This window comes from Pogoniulus pusillus, chromosome 20, assembly GCF_015220805.1.
Source record: "Pogoniulus pusillus isolate bPogPus1 chromosome 20, bPogPus1.pri, whole genome shotgun sequence".
Taxonomy (NCBI): domain Eukaryota; kingdom Metazoa; phylum Chordata; class Aves; order Piciformes; family Lybiidae; genus Pogoniulus; species Pogoniulus pusillus.
Genome location: NC_087283.1, coordinates 4,216,682 through 4,232,630, shown reverse-complemented (window position 1 = coordinate 4,232,630; position 15,949 = coordinate 4,216,682). Strand labels below are relative to the sequence as shown.

Genomic DNA, 15,949 nt, shown 5'->3' with positions numbered 1-15,949 from the left:
TTAGGATCCCTGCAGGGCTCAGACAGGGGGAATACCTGAGCACAGAAGTGGCTGAGTTACCCTTCCATAAGGAAAGAAGAGAGAAAATGCCATGAATGTTTTCTCTGGATGCAGTTATGGCTCATCTCACAGGAAAAGCCATTCTGGTGCAGCGTTCCCTGGAGCACTAGAAATTACATTTCCACATTGTACATCCAATGTAAGTGCTGAGCAAGTGTAAAAAGTGATTAAGTTTCTGTTTTCTCACAACACACCACCACTGAAAAAAGATTTTTATAAGCTACTAAACAAAGTATTTTGTGGCTTTCATTCTGGGGGCTTTTGATAGCTGAAGTTGAACTTTTGATTGAAAAAGACAGAATAAGCTTCCTAGATATACTTTCATATCCAAACAGGTAATGCCACTGACAGGTAATGCCCCCCAAATGTTAAAAATACATACACCTTGCAGAAAGTGCTGACAGATTATTCATTGTAATAATGATACATCACCATTTCTCCACAGGACCCAATTAAGATTCAATATACAAATCTTACCTTCATCCTCCACAAAAAGTTACTCTGCTGCCCAAGCCCATTAAAGGAATCGTAATGTTCAAAGAATTCACCATAGCTGTTCAGCAGCCTTCACTGACAGATAGTACCTTACCTGGATCAGAACATTTCATTTCTAGCCTGTCAGCAGAAAGCTCATCAGCTCAGACTCAGTGAAGCTGCACTGCCAGTGCCAAGCTGTCCAGAACTACCACGATTTACACATTCTTGTCTTCCCTTAAGTGTGGGGAAAACTCGACCAACACAGACAGTAACAGGCTGTTAAAGGCAGCTCTCTCCAATTAAATGTAATATGTACTCCTTCAAACTCTATCATTTACCACAACTTAATTTTGAGGGTTTGGTGTCCACTTCTAAAACACTAGTTGCAAACCCAGACTTGTATATACACATCTGATTTGCAAAGCATGCAGCTATCGAGTGAGACCATCGGGTGCTGTGATAGGCATCTGGCGTACTGCACATTCTGAACTTGGCATGGTGCCTTGTGGCCAGTTAACATCTAATGCTGACTTCTTATCTTATTTCTCAGTTGCAACGGAGCTTGTCATGAACACCACGAACTTCTTGTAAGCTTATTACTCAGGCACCCATACAGCTTGCTCAAGTGTCCTAAGAATCTGTAGCTACACTACACCTATGCTCCTTTAGCCACAAAGATTCAATGGTGTACCACTGCAGCAACCAGGGAGGTGATATAAAAACACTTAACTCCCTAAGACACATTTAACATCTGGCACACTCATCAACCATTTTTTTATCCCTTAGCACAGTGATTCTGTCCTAGAGCTTACACATTTTTGAGTATCCTGCTCAGTTTCACCAGTCATGGCTCTCTGTAAGGCAGAACTAGCCTTGCTGCCACACTGCAGTGTTGCAGGTTAGCTGTGAACGCTGGTGAAAAAACTTCATCTCAGCTAAGTCGCTGAGAAGCCACAAGTTCACAGAGCTGCTTATAAAACAGGTGCTCAACAAGTGCAAGGCTGAAGGGAGGACAGGCTGACTTGGACTTGCTGAACAGTATTTGCATTGCATTGAATTTGACTTACCCTTAGGTGTTCTGCTGGGCTTCAGCAGGGGCCAACAATGAGTTTTTCATCTTGAAGCATAACTTGGAAACCCCAAGGAGAAGGGAATTCATCTCCTGCCTTGCAAAAAGCAGAGGAGATACTTTACAAGACTTGCTGATACTCTCTTGTTCTAGGTTGAGTGATTTGCTCTTTTTTCACACCCAAAGCTAAATCTGTGGTGAAGAAGGAGGACTTTTCTCTCACCCTATTAAGATGATCTGGACATTTTCAAATACATTCCTAGAGTTACTGCACATACTTTAACCTCTTCTACAATCTTCTGTGAATTACAAGGCCTTGAGTCTTTGACCTTTTGTATCAAGTCTGTTAGAAGGCAGTAGGAGGTGGTTTTGCAAATTCTTGCAGCGTGTGAGGAAGAGGGGAAGTGGGACAGTGTGGCATTCTGGGCTGTACACCTATGACATAGCAGTCTGTGGTGGGCAGAGACTGGATTTCACAGAACATTTCCAGCTCACTCTATTCACTATCCTCTCATTGCTTAGTTTGAATGGAATAGTTAATTTTAGTAAGGGCAGACACAACTCATACCTCGTGTCTGCATGAAGGCAAGTGCAGTGGGCCTCTGCTGTTAACTGGTACTGATAACAGCACTGCTCTGCTGGGAGACTGTGACTTAAAGGGAGATTAAACTTTTTATTCTTCTCTTAGGTCATAGCAGACATTCTAACAATACCAGTTTTAGAATATACGACCCAAAATCTTTCTTCCCACATATACACATTATATATTTCATCGTTACCCCGGGCTGTTCATCTAGTTTTTTTATATATATAAGAAACTTAATTAAGGTAGAAACACCCCCAAAGTCTTTCACACATGCTATATCTTCTTCAGGAAACGGGCAGAGCAAATAGTTCCCCAGCTTCTTAGATTACACAATCACCCTTTGCCCAGGAACAGTTCAAGAACTGCGTTATTCTTGGTGCTGGCTTTTGTTACTGCTCTTTGCTGAACTTCTCATTAACCTTCTGAACCCCATTGCCTACTGGATGGATCCCAGCCAGCAACCTTCAACTACCAAAGGACTCTTTGAAAGAAGAGTTTACACCTCAGTTTCCAGATTGTGTTACTGTGGCATACTAACTACATAGAAGAAGAAGGCAAACAGTGGATTTGCCCTTTTAGAAGCAGCAGCTGATTGAAAAATAAAGTCCCAATAATGTGAGAATCATCCACTCCTGGAACCTTCAGACGTCTTGGCACATAGCTCTGTCTCTCTCGGACAATTGCATCCCCTTTTTCACTACTTCTCTACTCCTGTTCCAAAGCTCCCCCCTCCCCGAAGCCATCAGGGGGTGGGAGCAGAGCAGGCTGTGAAGTGTCTTGGGGTAATCCACTTTGACAGGGAACTACGCTGATTAAAAGTTATGGCTTTGGAACAGTAAAGCTCCCACTGCTGTCCATGTACAAGTTGCTGCTTTCTGTTTAAACTTTAATAGTCACATCTAATCAAGTGAAACTAAGGACATTTTTATGAATTCCAGGAGAAAAATTCCCCTCAGGTGTAGGCTGCAGAGCTCGCTCAGCTCTGCTATCATGTTTTAGTGGTCTCTATTAATCCCGCAGGTTGTGAGCCAAGAACACTAGCCTTCATGCTGGCCTGATGGCCAGGCAAAAGCGTTCTGGCAATCCCTTAGGATTTCAGTGAAACCTGCAATATGCAAATTAAGATTTATGGCAAACAAGGGCTTCGAATGATGCACTTATCTTCACAGGGAAAAGGTATTGTGCAGCTGAAAGGTGCCAACAAATACCAGAGCTGGGCAGCGAGCGAGTGAGTTACAACTCTCAGAAGGCAGCGGCGAGTTGTACATCAGCGTTTTGTGTCCCGATGACAGGAAACAAACTGTTTCACAGTCTGAGATTTTTCTGGAAGATATGGAGGTGACCCAGCCCTCAGACTGAGTATCACATTTCAGTGTTTCCAAGTGCAAACTGTTAAAGTGTCGGGCAAATCCAGGTTTTTCAACAGGGCTAAACTGAAGGGGGGAAATACTGTTTCATGGAATGTAAGCATCCCCTGTTGAAAACTCGGCGATGGCAAAACCCTGATTGAAGTCCAGGTAACTTTTATATGCCCTGCTCTTCTCCCATTCTCCTCCTTCTTTCTCCATCCATAAGCAATTAAGGCTGCCCCCAGCCCTGTGCTGATTCAGCTTTGCTGCAATCACGTTAAGGCAAGAGACAAGATACTGCCTATTCCCTGCTTCATCCTGTTGGGTTACTACAGAACAACACAAAACGTGTAAGAAAGATTCAGAGGTGCTCTAGAGAGATGCACTCCTGTGTGGTCTTGTTCCTTGCTTTATGTTCTGCAGTACTGAAGACAATAGGATGACACATGGACTGGAGATAGATCCATGCATACTTTCCTTCCTAAGTCAGGGTTTCCAATGAAAAGCACTGGAAAACTGAGATACGTGCCCAAAGTTCAGCTCAGCCTGAGCCTTAGGGTCCAATTTTCATCTCAATCAGAAATCATTTCCCTTAAGTTAAAGGATTCATAACCACACAAAATCTGTGTGTAGAGCCAAACTCAAGCCACATCTGGTAACAAAGACTTTAACAAGAAGGGTGTTAAGTGAAATAAACTTTGCTCTTTTCTTCTTAGTCTATCCCCTCATATAAACCACAGTTTGCAGATTCTGGAAGCTGCCTTACCTCACTCCTCTGGCTTACTGGAACAAACCAGCCTTAGTTACATGGAGGCTGCCTTATTCCCTGTTTTTACCTAACTCCTAAGAATACCACACAGAATTAAAACAATTGGTGTTGTGAGGAAGCCATTCAAAAGAGACTTGGACTTAACTGACATGAATATTTAATTCTGTCTTGGAGAACAGAACTGGTTTAATCAAACAAATCTAGTACCCAGTAAGCATGGGGCTGAGGTTCTCCCTGCCCAGACCTTGCAGCTGGTACCTGCTGTGGCTGATGAGAGGGTGCTCTCCAGTGTGAGATCAGAGAATGGCACAGCTGTGCAAGCTGTGTTTCAGCAGGCACAAGGTTATGTGTGTTCTTAGACAGCCACCTAGTGAATTTAGTGAGGAACCAAGAGCTGGAAGAAAATTTCCTGAACTCTGAGACTGGAGTTATACTACAATGTTAAAACAGGGCTGAAACTAGCAGTGCAGGTCTCAGGCTTTTGCCCTTGCAGTCAATGCAGCAGCAAAGCAGGAGGGCTCTTGAATTATTCTGACAGTTGAGAGACAAGATTTCTCATCATTTTACAGTTCTAGAAACTAATGTTTGGGGGAGAGTTCAAGGATTAAGAGAGATGCCTGAGGGTTAGGTGAACTGCAGAATTCTATTGAGGAACAAGAATAACCTATGCTTACACAGATACTCACCTCAGCTTTTTCTTATGTACCTGATTCTACATCAAACCATTCTTGATGCTGAAAACCTGTAAACCATGTGATGTAAAACAAAGTCTAGAGAGTGAGACCCTTAGAATTCCCCTAAGAGTTCACACAGAGAGCCTACTTCGTGAGGGTCTTTGCATTCTACCACTCCTGCTGACTGAAATTTGAATCTGGTTGTGAAAACAATGTGAAGTCTTTTGAGTAAGAGAAGCCATGAGCCCAGTTGAGTTAAGAGTAGCTGTGTGTGCTAAATGCTATCTCTATGAAAGAAAGAAAAGACATAAATCCCTCAACCATAAGGGTCTACCAAAACCCATCCAGGTTATGACTTCTGAGTCTGCCTTTCCAAAGTTACCCTAGAGAGACCTCTGGCAAAGTTATACATTTTTAGTCTCCTAGCTGTGTTAGTGCTCTGGGTGTTCACAGAGCCACAACACACAACTTTATCCTCATGTGTGGAATAGAATGAAGTAGCCAGAGTTGACACTCTCATCAGTCCAGCAGCAACCTATCAACCACTACTTGCCAAGTTATTTTTGCTATGAAGACCACCTACAAGAAGAAAGCTCCAGAAGGTCTCTTTTTCTAATGATCATTGCAAACAAACAAACAAAAGATTAACTGGAATTAAAAAATGAGAACACTGCTGGAAAACCTTCTCAAAACCATAGTTGTCAAAGTTTCATCGACTGTGTCCCAGAATAGCTGCAGGGCCATGAGTAGGTCAAAGAAAAACCATAGTTGTCAAAGTTTCATCTACTATGTCACAGAATAGCTGCAGGGCCATGAGTAGGTCAAAGAACCAGCAATTAAAACCTCTTTGGGATGCTGTAGAATTTCTACCTAGCTATTTACTGCCTCCCCAGAATCACATAGTCTGGGTTCAGCTAGGGCTGAAGCTGCAGATCTGCCATGGCTGCAGATCATGGCAGTCCTGGCCCATTGCTGCAGCCTTGGACACAGTTTCTTTGTTCGTATAGAGTAGTGTTTGTAATCCCCAAATCCCAACGATATAATAGTATCCTAAAAATAGCTACAAGTGTGCTTTGAATTCCTCTCAGAAACATCAGCTCTACATGCCTAATTAAATCCTCCACACACAAAAAATAATTGCAAGGCAAAAGAAATCTCCCTCATGAGGGCCAGATGATTTTAATTAGGTCTCACTCAAGATCTTCCTAGCCTCACATGGCTCAGCTCACTACAAAACGCTCAGTCACGCTGAGATTGCACGCTGTGCTCCAGGCCTCTGCCTCCCCTTTCACACTGGTTGCTGCTCTTCTTGTCCCAGTTTCTCTCTGCTCCTTAAGAATTTACTGTCACCCAGCCCTCAGAGCTCCACATCTGAAGCTACCCAGCTATGTGGGACTGATGCTATTTGCAGATTTCTTCATTTTCATGCCTCAGGAAGAGCTAGCCTACACATATGGGCATGCTTCTTGTAGAAGCTGAACATGTGCACCGAAACTCCACACTCCAAAAGCAGTGCAGGAGGAGGAGAAACAGTATTTATTGCAGATAAGAGTTACAGCCCTCACACACATAGAGGCAGATGTGCTATCAGCCCAGCAACTGGAATGGAAAGTCCGATCTCTCTGTCTTCCTTAGCGGGCAAGAGGGGTTAAATCCTGATGCCAGCTCACCGGACCATGAAGGGTATCACCTCAGGGACTCTGGGCACCACCACCAACAAATTCACACTTCTGCCAGCTCCCTCCACAAACCTTTCTTTTCATGTCTCTTGTACTTAAGAAGAGGATGTGTGCCACAATGCTGTTGTGTTTTGTCACTGTGCTGAGACATGTGGGATAAGCACTTTTCAGTGCCCCAGTTCCAACTCAGATATTTATAAAGATTTGACATTAAAGAATTGGGGCATCTCTAAAAAAGCCACCTCCCCCTTTCCCAGCCATACCTATTAATAACAAGTACTAAAATTCACACTCCATGAAATCTGGGATACTATCACTATCCAGTTTAGTTTACTCTAAGTAGAAAATGTACAAGTACTAGGATTATTTTATCCACTGCAGTATAACAGATACCAGTTGCCAGAGTTAACAAAGACCTGCAGTTCTCCTGTGTGTTATTTTTGCCTTTCCTGGTCCTGAGTGTTTTTTAAGCATAAGCTTTGGTCTGTTTTGGTGCACATACCATGGGTTCCAATATACTCAGTTTTTGGTGTCACAAGTATCATTCTAGCCCTGAATGACTTTAGTTCACTAGATATAGTTTTATCTGCCACCTCAAGGGTTCATTCTAGACTTTGCAATGACTTCTGAATGGCTTTTGTTTGTTTTTAAATACAAATGATAATTTGTTGGGAAAAATACCAATGGAACACAGACCTTCTGAAACATCTCCACTACAGCGTTGTCACAGAAGCAATCACAAAACAGGCAGAGTAACTACCCAAAGAGAAGGCTCCAGGGAGACCTAGTAACAACTTTCCAGTACCTGAAGGGGGCCTACCAGAAGGATGGAGAGAGACTGTTTGCAAAGGCCTGAAATGATATGATGAGGGGCAATGGCTTCAAACTAGAGAAGAGCAGATTTAGATTGGGTATTAGGAACAAGTTCTTTACCGTGAGGGTAGTGGAACGCTGGAATAGGTTGCCCAGGGAGGTAATTGAAGCCCTGTCCCTGTAGATACTCAAGGTCAGGCTTGACAGGGCTTTGGACAACCTGATCTAGTAGAGGATATCCCTTCTGACTGCAGGGGTGTTGGCTGGATGGCCTCTGGAGGTCCCTTCCAACCCAGTGCATTCTATGAAAAGCAGATTTATTACCAGTGCTCAGAGGGACCAAAAGAAATGACAAGTGCAGATGTCAAGTGTGGCTGTTGTACTACACAACTAATTCCTAAGTTCTGTGCACATTCCCCTCCAGCCCCACAACGTGCATGCACTCCTGCTCAAAAGGGAACACCTCTCACCTGAGGGTAGGCAGAAAGGAGACTGCGTGCCCACAAGAGGTGAGGGCTCACTCAAGCATGGATACAGGTCTTCAGAAGAAACACTCACCAAAGAGGCGAGGCCTTGCTCAGGCTCCAGCAGTTTCCTGTGTTCTGATCCAAAGGGAGGACTCTGAGTGCACATCCACTGCTCTGAGGAAGTCCAGCTCCAACTGGCTCTCTGGCGAGGATCCATTTCTACCCCTGCTGAGTCTGAGCGTGGTCATTCCAATTGGCTGGGGGCAAAGTCCATGACAAAGGCAAGCTGAAGGCCTGAAACAAAGTAAGCAAGTTTTAATGGCTGCAGACCCTCCATCCTTGCCAAGTTTTCAGCAAGCCCTCGCCTTTGCTAGGGCAGGCACATCTGCAACAAGTATCATACTTCTCTCCCACTTGAAGACGCCTACAAATGTTTCCCAGACAGCTACTGGGTCCCAGCTCCTGGAATTCAGCACTCACAGGTGCTGCATGTGGCATAGGTTGCGGAGTCTCCTTCACTTGGAGACGTTCAAAACCTGCCTGGATGCATTCCTGTGTGACCAGCTGCAGGGAGTCCTGCTCTAGCAGTGGGGGTTGGACTAGAAGATCTTTCAAGGTCCCTCCTAATCCCCAACATTCTGTGATTCTTCTGCAGATGCTGAGCTTCCTGTCTCTACCATTAGCAGTTCTGCTCCTCCATGTTGGGTTTTTCCTCTGCTTTTTGTTATGTTGGGTTGAGTTTTGCTTGTTTGGGGATAAAGGAGGGGTGGGCATGGGTGCTGTCCTTGCTTGTCTTTTTGGTGTGGGGTTTTTGGTTTGTTTGGTGTGTTTTAGAAGTCTAACCTCTAGTACTGCAATTTGTACAGGAATTTGAACAAGAAATCTGCTTCCAGTTGCCATTTAGTTACAGCAGCCTCTTTAGAGGGACAGTCTCCACAGCCTTCATGATTCCTCTGTGTTTCTCCAGCTTAGTGCAGAGACCTATACAAAAGCCTTTCTCTTTAGTTATTAGATGTTGAAACAACAAAATTAGATTAAGAATCATATTTAGCCAAAGAAAGCTGCCTGGTACTGTGGTACTGAGATAGCATTATACCAGTGATCAGCACCACAGAAGCAGCCTGACCTGGAGCTGTTCCTTGCGCTCTGAAGCCACGTTTTTATTGACCTTCCTGCCTACAGGTTATTGGTTTCTTGTAGCTCACCTGAAGTTGAAGTTAAACTCATCTCTATCAGACTATGCAGCAGGTATTGCTTCTTAAATGTTAAAATTTCCCAAGAGTTATTTCCTTTATGTTAGGCATGTAAATACTACACTATTTTTCTTTTAGGTAATCATACAATCAAGCAGGTTGGAAGAGACCTCCAAGATCATCCAGTCCAATCTAGCACCCAGCCCTGTCCAAACAACTAAGCCATGGCACTAAGTACCACATCCAGGCTTTTTTTTAATGCCTCCAGGGACGGTGACTCCACCACCTCCCTGGGCAGCCCATTCCAATGCCAATCACTCTCTCTGCCAACAACTTCCTCAGAACATCCAGCCTAGACCTCCCATGGCACAACTTGAGACCGTGTCCCCTTGTTCTGTTGCTGCTTGCCTGGCAGAAGAGACCAACCCCCACCTGGCTACAGCCTCCCTTCAGGTAGTTGTAGACAGCAATGAGGTCTGCCCTGAGCCTCCTCTTCTCCAGGCTAAACAACCCCAGCTCCCTCAGCCTCTCCTCATAGGGCTGTGCTTTGTTGCCCTTCTCTGGACACGTTCCAACACCTCAACATCTCTCTTGAACTGAGGAGCCCAGAACTGGACACAGTACTCAAGGTGTGGCCTGAGCAGTGCTGAGCAGAGGGGCAGAAGAACCTACATGTATATACATGTATAGTACTCATTTCTAGGTTATGTGGTTAAAATGCTTTCAGTAATTTCCCCTAAAAACAGTCCTTCAAAACACTTGAGTTCCCCTGCCTTAGTCTGACTGCATGTTCCCATTATATGTCTAGGAGTCCCTTTATGAGAGTATTTAAGTGGACAAGTATTGCATGTTTATAGACATCTGCTATAAAGAACCATCTCACTTGTAAAACCTGACTTGGATTTCTTTTCCCCATGACCTTTTGTTCTGACAACTTTTGTAATCAAGCCACAAGGTATCGACTAACAGCCGTAAGGCATTGCAGAATGTAAGCTTGTAGAAACAAGTGTCATCAACTTCAGAAGCTGTAGATAGGCTTAGACCTAGCCTACAATTTTGTTCTAGGACTTCTGTTCATTCATTTGACAATTTGTTCAATATCATTCTTCTGCCATTAACAAGTGAAAAGTCTAGGCAGGAACTGGAAAGATCCAAGGAATTGAAAGCAAAGTGATGCAAACAGAGTCTGCAGGCAGCAAAGTTTCAAAGTTGTATCAAGACCATGAGGAAAAACAAAAAAACAAACCCAAACCTGTATTTGCTGGATGCCCTGCTTGCCAAAAAGATTTGTTCCATTTCAGAGTAAACAACCTCAGAGACACAAAGCTTTCACACTTGTGGTAACACAGGAGGAATGGTGACCCATCTGAGAAGCTAAGACACAAAGCTGTGTCACACAGCTGTAACACAGGAGGAATGGTGACCCATCTGAGAAGCTAAGACACAACATTACAGATTAACAGTATGCTTGCACTGATGATACCATAAGGCTTAGACTGCAGAGCCAAGAGAAGCACACTACTGAGCATGGAGATAGCTTTTCTCTCTTGTCAGTGTTGCCAAATGCTGAGCCTATCTGGTTTTGGACAAAGAATCGTATTTTTGATCAGAAAGGAAAAGAAGAAACCACAAACCTCTCTGTTTTCACAGATTTGAGAGATTTAAATTCAGACAGTCTGTGAAACTTCACAGAAGAGAAAACTTTCCACAGCTCATCCAATACTTAAAAGAGGTGTTTGCTCATTCTATTTGATGTTTTACGCTCTTCGTGTGAGACAATTCCATCCACTGATCTCCCCTAGTGGTCTAATTTCAGAACAGAAGTGTTGCATCATAGAAGCAGGCTGCATGGTGAGATGGTAGAATAAGTTGTAGAGAAACTCTTCTGTCACACAGAAAAACTTGGAAAGCAAGTTACAGGTGTTTAAATGATTACAAAATGAGTGATGACTCCTTCCTTTATACACTTTGGGGACACTATTAGAAGAAATGCCCAATGCCCATGCCCAGAAGTGTGCAGTGCTTGCTGTTCAGCCTCAGTAAGACTTGAAAAACCTTCAGTTTTTATCCCCTTGTTCCTGTATCTACATCTCAAGAGAGCTGTGGAACAAAACTGCAAAATGGTTGCCACTAGCAGGCTCTAAAAACCTGAGAAGAAAGAGCATGTAGATGTTCTCAAACTACGGCTTGTTGCTGAGTGAGTAGAAGAGGAACTGATCAGAGGCTATTGTGAGATTTGGAAGAGTACATCATGCAACAGGGGAAAGGTATGGAACAAGAAGACAACTTTTCAGGTAGATCTGACTGGCTTGACATACTTGCTAGATTCAAATTTGCCCAGACTAAATCTAAGTAGTGTAAAGTCTATGGTATGGTGCTCAGAGCACACTAGAAGTGCTGGCTCCTTACAGCTACAGTTACAGGTCTGGACAGGAGAAGGCCTGCTTATGGTCAGCCAGATCTGACAAGTCTTTGCTTAAGGGCATTGCTGCCTCCAAAGTACAGAGCAGAAGTAGCATTGGCTTAATTCATGGTAAATCATCAGGATGGTAAAAGGGGAAACCTTGGTGAAGCACAGCACAATTCTTGATTTAAAGATTTTCTACATCTGTTTGAGATTCCACTGTAGTTCTTCTGAGAACACTGTATCTGGCAAAGCAGCTGCACAGCCACAAGAAGCAGCAGCCTTGCTTCCTTCCACAAGGAGAGTCTGCACATAAATATGGTTTACATGTTGCCAGCAAGTGACAAACTCAACAAGGAATCTCTTAGCTCTATTCTTTCATGTCCACCTACTGCTGAGCTACCTTTCTCAGCAGCATTCTCTGAGTTGATCAAAACTGAAGCCAGTTTATTGATGTCACACCTGTTCCTTCAATATACACCTCCAGAAAGGTGTTTAATGGGAGCACCTTTCATGGCATGTAGCCAAGCTCTCTAACCCCCACTTCACAAGTGTACTTCACTGACCCTGGCACTAAACACAATGCACAAATGAGTGATTGCATTCATATGTGCAAAACCTTCAGACAAAACAATATGTGGATCTACTCTCATTTTTTTAGGAAAAAAAACTCAACACTCCTGCAAGTAAAGGGATGAATGTGTCCTTAGAATTGCCCTTCTGAAAACAGCTCAGCCTACTTGTAAGAATTCCTGCAACTTAGCACATGCTTCATCTTCAGCTCACAGCGTTAGCCAAGTAATAATCAGCACTCAGCAAGAATTAGAAAGCCAGTTTGTCACAGTGAGGTCATGGGGAAGATTATCCCTGCTTTATGTCTCCATTTATAATAAATATTCCATAGCCTGTCATGGAAAGGATGTAGAACATATTTTGACTTCCAACCTCCTTTTTCACATACAATTCATCAACTTGTTCTGCTAAATTCAATAGAAGCCTATTCCCTGTTGTCGTTTTTTACATGCCTCCTGACTCGGGAGAACCAATAACCTACCTCAGAGTGCAGCGGAGATAATGTATGCATTTGGAAGTTAATGTGCCCATTAGAGCAAAGGCATTTAGGTATTTCCTTTGAAGGCAGAACACAACCATTTACATCTCTCAGAGTCAAGCCAAAGATATGATACACTAACCTCCTATTCAGGCTGCTTATAACCATCTGTTGAGATATTATGATTCAATTTCACAACTTCATCTTACTATCCAAGTGTTTATTGCCAGATAACTGTGGGGTTGGAAGAGCAGCCTACAGGACACTGCAATGTCTCTCTCTTCCTCTTTCATAAACACTTAAAGGAAAATCTAATGCATTTCTTAGAAACATTCTCTTCTGTGAAAGGGACAACAGGAAATGTCAGCAGTGCCTCACTACGTGGCAGTGAGTATTGGAATAACTTCTGATAGTCATTACGGAATTAGTCCTACCCTAAGTGGTCTCATAAGAACATCCTGGAGAGTTCAGTTATCTCTGCATCTCATGTACCTCTGCATCCAGAGGTGCCAAGGACAATAGTGATGAAGCTGGCTACTGCACAGCTTAGGGGGTGTACTACATCAAAACATTTTCTGCAGATGGGATGGACTATGTTGGGGAGATTGGGAAGCCAAATATAGTGTTTTAATAGTCAGGGAAGTCGGAGCAGCTACATTACTCTATACTGGATGGCTTCCAACACAACATCTTCCATACTCAGTTGGTCAGAATTCAGCAGACACTGGACAAAAATTTCCAGCACCCTCAGATTCTTTAAGGGGAAATGGCAAAGTAGCTGGCTGTGGTATTTTAATAGACTGGGGAGTGCTCACACCAGGAATATCTGAAGAACAGAACATGCTAACACCAATTTACACCTCAGTATTGCCAACTTTGCAAAGCAGGTTGAAGATGAACTTAAAGTTCTTTTCCTTTTCACTTTGAATACCTTAGCAGCACAGCAGTGACTATGCAACTTTAGCAATGAAACAACAAAATAAATTAGATTGAGGAGTAAAATTCAGATCCTTAATCACTGAAATGTCATGAAAAGGTAAGAAACAAAACATGCCAGCTAAGATTTCAGTGGGATGGTGTCTCAGAAAGGCTTATGGCATGGAATTAGTCAGTGAGGAGAGAAGTCATGTATCTACAGGACATGAAGGTACATAATGTATATGTCCACTACAAGCATATCTAATGAGCACTTTAATGCACACTGCTGAAGCAAACTGAGTAGAGACAGCTATCTTGTTTTGCAGAACATATGGGAACAGTCATGACAGAATGACTCCTTTCAGAAATGCAAGCATGAAGTTCTGGGGAACTTCCAGTTGTATTCCAATAAAATAATTGCTTAGAGAGAACACAACATTCTTTTCTCTGAAGAAAGCTTCTAGTACTACATTTCTTAATCCTATAATTCTTACCCAAATGGCTTTCACTGAAGTCTACTGCATGAAGAAGCATTCTTGAGTGAAAAATAACAATGAAAAAACTAGTAAAGTATTTGAGCTTCACAAAGAAATAGGTGTTTGTCTCCAGAAAAACTGGAGAAATAGCTTGTATGTGTTTTCTTTCTTTTCCCCCAAGAGCTCAGCAGCTGCTGATAGGGTTGTGTGGCATATCAAACCATGCCAATGCTGATTCTGCTATGGTATTCAATGCCTAGCAGCATTTAACTATTTCACAAACAGAGCTACTAAATGAGTACCTATCCTTAAAAAGAGGAAGGACAAAGGATCCTGGAAAATGAGAGGAAGAGATCACTTTGTTGGTTTTTTTTTCCCTTAAGGCTGAGAATGTAACCTTATGTAACTGTGTGTAGTGTTTCAGCCAATTCACACACTTGTTTCAAGAGAAAGAATCAGAGAAAGGACGGCAGAATGAATAGTTTAAAAAGAATCACACCGAGAACAAAGCAGTAACCACTTCTAGGTGTTGAAAGACTCTGGATTTGTATTTTAAATCTTCAAAATCACCATCTTGCTATGACTACCTGAAGATAAGTGTCTCTATCTCCATCTCCTGATCCTTTCTTCAAAACACACATCCCTTCTCAGCTGTGGATCTGACCTGGGTCATTTCCCGCAGTGTCTCTGTAACATCAGCACCTGGGCATTAGCTCTGGCTGGCTAACTTCACAGGACCTATGTCTCACTTTCCAGACTCAGGAATTATTAGCATTACTTCATTTAGTCCATTGGACATTTGTACCATTACTCTAAGGGGGGGTTCTATGACATTTTAGTAGGGTTTTTTAGGGTCCTTTCAGTCCTTTAACATAAAGCTGTTGGTAATTACACCGCCAGACTTTGCATTCCGCTATACACATGTACACACATGTTCACATTACATGCAAAAATACTCGTGGTTGTCTGCTCCAAATGTCATGAGCTCAAAAGCAGCAGGTTTTGTGAGTCTGAGGTTGCAGCACTTTAAAACTGTCAGCACAGGGTATAAAAGAGTCAACAGCTAATATTGTTTAGCCATTTGCAGTTGAGAGAGTACCATTAGCATCTCTCTGCTCCAGCTGGGAAGACAGAGGCAAAAAGTTTATGTCCCTTCTGAAGTGAGCCTTAGCATTAGGATCTGACCTGAAAACTTGGATACGATCTCACTTATTTTATGGAAACCTTTCCCATGCTAACAAAACAAAAGTATTCTGCTGAGTAAATCTTGAAGAAAACAATAAAGCATCGAGCCAGCTGAAAAGTGAGAAGGATTAAACACTCACAAGAGAAAGAAAAGCAAAAGAACCCTGAAGCACGTGTTCCACGTTGTGGGTAACACATCTTTGTTTAAGAAGGGCTACACAATAAACCTGTCATAAAAACCTTCTGCTGGCCCATGAACAAATACATCTTAAACATCACATAAAAAACATGAACACAAACCAAGTTCAGTACAATGAAATACTACTTCTTGAAGTAAGCTAATGTAGCACTCAGTTAAATCTCTGGCACTTATCAGCACTTAGAGAAATACACAATGCAATCCTGGAAGCCAAGCAAAGACAGATGGAAATGAACAATAAATGAACGAGTGGCTAGACAGACAGAAAATCTCAACCACATTTTATCTTCCATCTGTTTCTCCTTGTAGCTGTAGCTTAACACAAGCAACTCTAGCCCCACATCTCCCTTCCTGACATGGGAAATGGCAAAAGGAGTGTTTGTGACTGGGAAGAATGTCTTACAGGAAAGCAAACAATATTAAAATCAGAAAAATAAGAATTTGAGAGCAGAGGCTCTTGAGAACAAGAATGTTTTAAAGAAACCTTTATCTCCTTTGTTTTATCATATAGTTCTTTAATCTTCCTCCTAGAGGGGGGTCTGAACAACAGCAAGAGATAAGCAGAGGAGAGATGAAAGAG

The 15,949-nt window shown here is 42.7% G+C and overlaps 1 long non-coding RNA gene across 1 annotated transcript in view; it reads right to left on the bottom strand.

Annotated features, from left to right (window-relative positions):
* Positions 1-15,949, bottom strand: part of LOC135184319 (uncharacterized) — a 37,484-nt gene that overhangs the window by 2,322 nt on the left and 19,213 nt on the right. Inside the window, exons 4-5 of the long non-coding RNA XR_010305962.1 lie at positions 8,035-8,237; positions 1,605-1,703 (exon numbers count right to left, since the gene is read on the bottom strand). This is a non-coding gene — a long non-coding RNA (uncharacterized LOC135184319). The remainder of the gene's footprint in view (positions 1-1,604; positions 1,704-8,034; positions 8,238-15,949) is intronic.